Genomic DNA, 5,796 nt, shown 5'->3' on the forward strand with positions numbered 1-5,796 from the left:
CCTGAGCTGGGAAGGCAGCAGATCTGTAAAATGAAAACTGAAAAGGAAACTGGGGCTCTAGAAAAAGGGGAAAAAAATGCAGAAGGAGAGCATACTCTAAACGTTTCTCTTTTCAGAGATAATTTAGGTTCCGGCTAATGCATATGATTACTGAAATTGCTTCAAATTGGTTGCCATGGTTATCTATTTAGCTTTGGGCTGGAGTGGGCCGGATGATTTTGGAGAACGGGAAGAGGGGAGAGGGGAGGGGAGGAGGACGCCGAGCTGCAGGGCTGTGACCTGCTAATAGTGAAGCACTGACTACGGGCCATATTCCAAGATAGTTGCCATGGCCACCATAATTGCACGGCAGAAATGAGGACACAACTTGTCTGCCTGGGCGAGCTGGGAGGAAACCCTGCACAGGAGACGGACTTAAAAGCTGGGCTGCCGCCTGGTGGTGGAGAGATGAAGTGCAGCCTCCGGCGAGCGCACGCCGTCCGTGCAGAAGTCTCGCTTGAGCTGCCCGTGACCATTTTCCGTTTTGAAAAAAAAAGAAGAAAGAGAACACAACGTTTCGGCCGTGGAGCCTTCTTCAGGTGTGACACCTGAAGGACACCTGAAGAAGGCTCCACGGCCGAAACGTTGTGTTCTCTTTCTTCTCTTTTCAGCGTGGAATAAACCTCTTACTTGTTCCTTTGCAGCCTACGCATGCTGACGCAGCTCCCCAACTGAATTTTCCGTTTTGCAAGGGACGGACTCAAAGGGCTGCCTTGATCTGTGTTGATTTCACCCGTTTGTTTGTTTTTCTCAAAGGTAGAGAGGTAACAGCGACAGCCTAAAAGCAGCGCCGTGTTGGTGCCGGGGATCTGGGGGGCTCGTTCGGGGCCCTGTGTGGCGTCGTGCTGCAGGCGCGGAGATCTCTCCTCCCCCGGCCTCCGAGGTCCCTGTGCGGGAAGGAGAGGGGCCTGCCAGCCCCGCGACATGCGGACAGTGCAGGGACGTCCTGCCAGCCTGCGGCTCTGTGCTTTGCCTCAGTCTCCTGGCTGGCACCCGGAGGGGCTGCTCTGCTCCGCTCTCGGTGTGCGGGGGCATTCAGACCCCAGGAGCGGGGCTGCTGTGAGCTGTCGTTGTTCTAGCCAGACAAGGGGGTGAAGACCAGCCCTCTCTTGTAAGAGCACGGGAAGGATTACAAAGGAGAGCGGGCTGTTTGGCTGACGGTCGGGAAACGAGTCTGAAGGTTTCAGCCACGCGAGTCTGAATTACGCCTGGGGCCAGACTGTCCTCTTCCACACACCCCCCCACCCAAAGTCCAGCTCTCTTTCTCCCTCTCTCTCATTGTGCTGTAGGGTCCATCTTTCACTACTACGATGCCGGCTCCCCTGTGGTGCCCCTGCCACTGGGCAAGCATGGACCGGATGGGCAGGGTGCGAGTGTGGCTGGCTGGCATGGGTCCCACCCCTCCGTTTTCTAAACCGCTCTGTCCAACGCCAGAGCCCGTCCCAGCATGCACTGGGTGCAAGGCAGGCTACGCCCCGGACGAGACCCCAGTCCACCGCCGGCCAGGCGCACACACCGGCACCGGGACTGACGTTCCCTGAATTCTAACAACGGGGGCCCGGTTACCGCAATGCCCGAGGTACTTTCTTGAATTTCTCCCCTTCGCGTCGTGCGGCCAGTCCGAATCTCTCGGTTTCCCCGTGAATTCAGTATTGTCCACTAGGACCTGTGACCTGTGTCTGGACGGGAGCCCACCGCGGGCCCTTATGCTCATTTTTAAAGATTTTCTGTGATGGTTGTTACAGTGATGACAAGGGCACAACAAACGTCAGGTGAGATGTAACCCCACCGAGTCTTTTGTCACGATGACGCTCGTCTTTGCGATGTTGTGTATTTTTGCGGCGGCGTGGCAGCGACCGTCATCACGGGGAAATCGCTGCCCAGGTGATTTAGCGCGGCTTCCTGTGCGATCGGCTTCGTGCTTTTTGATTGTCGGGAGACAAACAGAGTCGGAATACAGCCGGCTGCGTGTTTGTCTGAGATACCGCTCGTCCTCCTTTCTGCTCGGTGTCTGAATTGCAGATGAGCCCGGCTGAGGCCTGTTTCGCATCAGATAGCATTTTGTTCATTACACGCCTCGTTAATTTAAATGCTAATTGATTTTTGATGTGTCTTTTGGCCGCTGCGTGTTGGTTTTTTTTTTTGCTCGTCCTCTCCCGGTTCTTCCTGCCTTGAGGGCCGAGCTCTTGCCGACTGTTTTTATCTCGGCGGCAGGGTTATACTTTGAAATTGAAATGAGTTTGGACTGGGGTGCGAGCGTGCCTCCCCCCGCCGGGTGCACGCCGAGATGCATTCGGTTTTTGCCACGCGGAGCTCGTGGCCACTGACCGTCCGGCAAGCACAGGGCTCGCTGGACACGGGTCAGGGCCCTGGACCGGACAGTGCATGGTTGCTAGGCAACAGCAGGCCCGGATAGCGGCAGATAAGTCCCAAGATTTCATTACCCCCCCGGGGGGGGGGGGGGGGCAGAGGATAATAATTGAGACGCGTGAGCACCCCTCCCTGCGAAGCTCCCCAGCTGGAGAGGGCGACTGGAGGAGGCTTCAGCGCACTGCCACGTTTCCTCCACAGGGGGGCCCCGCCGAGAGAGGTCGGTTTACCTGTCTGGCTCCTCCCCCTCCCCCAGTAGGAATCAGCAAAGCTCCCCCTTGTGGCTGTCGGGGTGCCGTTCCCCTGCTCCTGCCTGTTCGGCCCACCTGACCTCAGGCCATCCCTGTGTTGAGGACCCTGTCTTTGTTGTAGGGTGCTTGCGTCTGGGGGTCCTGGGCAGAGGTCCAGCCTCCCGAAGGGACTCCCTGGGTCAAGCGCGCTGATGGCCGCCGTGCTGGAGCCCAGGGAGGGAGCGTCTGGCTGGAGGGAGGCCAGAATGGGAGTGATAGCGGACTGAGAGAGACATGAGAGGACAGGCTTTCAGACAACCAGCAGCCCTGAGAGGAGAGGGGAGGGGCAGTGCACAGGGCCTGCTCTCCAATAACCAGGCTCCTCCAGGGTGATCACTGGTACAGAGAGGCTGCACGACAGAGCTCTTCAAAGAGCCACGGCCCATGTTTTTGCTTTTGACCAGGGATATCATAATAATAATAATAATTGCTTACACTTATACAGTATAGCGCTTTTCTGGACACTCCACTCAAAGCGCTTTACAGGTAATGGGGATCCCCTCCAGCACCACCAGTGTGCAGCATCCACCTGGATGATGCGAAGGCAGCCATAGTGCGCCAGTACTCTCCCCACACACCAGCTCTCAGTGGGGAGGAGAGCAGAGTGATGAAGCCAGTTCATAGATGGGGATAGATATACGCAAGACCAGATTTCTGCCGAATGAATCACTGGGATTTTGAGAATCCGACACTGGGCGCCTGGTTTGGGGAAAGTGAGCACTAATATGGAATTTGAAGATCTGGCACGAAGGTGTAGACTTTCCGGTGGAGTGAGTCAGATGTGTTTTTTTAAAGAAAGGCAGTATTGGACATTTTCTCGGAGGTGCCGACACTTTTCTCAGCGGATGTTTGAGATGAGTCCAATTGGGATGGAAGTGCCCGTTTCCAGAGAAGAGTGGAGGAGACGCACACAGGGTGTATCTCCCACTGCGGCCCGAATCGCAGCGGTGTTCCGGAGGGTCAGTGTCCGAGTCCAGCCATGGCCATCCTGTGTGTCGGGGCTGATGAGTAACCACTCCACTGATGGCCCTGTGGCTCTCCCTGATGATGCTGTTCCCGAGGTGTCACGCGCAGCAGCAGGTGTCTGTGTAAAGTTCTCTCAGGAGTCGTGTAAAGGACGTACAGATTCCATCCTTATCTAAAAATAACGTTTGCACTGATTGATAACATGAATGTGCTAAACGCCTTGTTACCGCTGTGTTTGAGAATGTAAAGGATACGCAGTCCGCCCTCTGTAACGGACACGGGTAAACGATGGGATTGCGGACCTCAGAAGCTGTGCAAGGCTGGGCCTGGTCAGTACTGGAGCAGGAGTTTCAGGTCAGTACACAGGGACACTGGAAGTGCTGTTGGTGGAGCTTTTCCCCTGGGGCAGCATTTACAGACCGTTGCCCCAGCATGGTGACCGAGGACGTTGTGCTTTAGGAGATTAAACATCCTGTGACGCTGTTGGTAGGAGTAGGGAGCTTTCTTAAACTCCCCCTCTTTATTCCAACAGGATGTTCTGCACAGTGGGGCTGCTGTGTGTCACCCCAGGTGGGGACTAGACTTCAGGACTGAATGAGGCGGGTCCCTTCGTCTTTGTAAAGTACTTTGCAATCCATCTGAATGATACGTTGTTGCCAATACCAGTATTGGTAGTACAAGCTGCAGTACCTAATTTCCTTCACCAGAGGGTGGATCAGTACAGCTCCGTTTCTTGAAAATTAAAATAAACTCCATGCAGTACATGTATAATAATAAATTAATCAAGTCATATCATTCCCTTATCTATCTGTATAAGGAAATTGTGACTGAAAGGCTTACCATACTGCAATTTATAAAAACATTATTGTTAACAATTAAAGTCTTACAAATGAGCAGTAGAAAATATAACTATACAGGCCTACAGATACTACATTTCTACTTGTGTAGAATAACACAACCAGATATGACTGTGGGGAAACCATGTGGAAATAAACACAGTAACCTGATATGTAGAGGAGCAATGCTGCACATTTCATGAAGCACACATTCTTGTAAGGAAAGGACAATAAGGCCTAGGCATTATTGGAGACAGACAGGTGAAGGTATAGCAGTGTCAGAGAGAGAGAGAGACAGACAGGTGAAGGTATAGCAGTGTCAGAGAGAGAGAGAGAGAGAGAGACAGACAGGTGAAGGTATAGCAATATCGGAGAGAGAGAGACAGACAGGTGAAGGTATAGCAGTGTCAGAGAGAGAGAGAGACAGACAGGTGAAGGTATAGCAGTGTCAGAGAGAGAGAGAGACAGACAGGTGAAGGTATAGCAGTGTCAGAAACAGCAATATTTTATATTTGTGAATGTCTTGGGTGATGCTAGGCTCCACTGACCCAGGCATTCGGCTGCCCTGTAGGGCTGTGTGACAGGTGACCTAGTTTGGGTCATTAACAGCAGCAGACGAGTATTTCTGCAGTGCTTTGTCCCTGATCAGTCAACTGTATCACAGCCTCTGTGACAGGCTAATAAACAGGGGCTTCTGAAAAGGACATTGAGCACTAGACAACAGCTCTGAGAGGCTTCTTGTCCAGGCCCTGCTATCTGAGATGTCCAGAACGTTTGCTGCTTTTCAGATAAGCTTTTCCACAACTCATTCTGATAACTGATGTACAAAGGCATTGTGCTTTACAGTGGACATTGTTGTTGTTTTTTTCTGTGTATGCGCTCCTTTCAGTTAAGCTTCATGCAACACTGTATAAGAGTGTTGGTGGTGCTCTTGCATCCTTTTTCTTGTTCTGCTTTTTATTATTAATTTTATGAATGTATTATTATTTGAACCCACAACCTTCCAGTTTTGAGCCCAGGGCCCTCACCTCTCTTCCACAGTGCTGCTTCCTACTGTACCATTGATGCCTTACTGTTTTTAACCATGATGTTTTAATGTGAACATGTTTACGTTTGTCCCCGTGTAAGAAGTGTCTGCAGTGGTGCAGGACTATGTGCCGGTACTGCATGCGTGTACGAGACACAGCACACAATGTACATAATCGGTACATTGAATAGACCTCTATCATACAGAGTCATTACTGCTCTGGAGGAGTGTCTACCAGTAAACAGAAGAGAAACAATAACAAAAGCTC

This window comes from Lepisosteus platostomus, chromosome 15 (genome assembly GCF_059453375.1).
Source record: "Lepisosteus platostomus isolate fLepPlt1 chromosome 15, fLepPlt1.hap1, whole genome shotgun sequence".
In the NCBI taxonomy this organism is placed as follows: domain Eukaryota; kingdom Metazoa; phylum Chordata; class Actinopteri; order Semionotiformes; family Lepisosteidae; genus Lepisosteus; species Lepisosteus platostomus.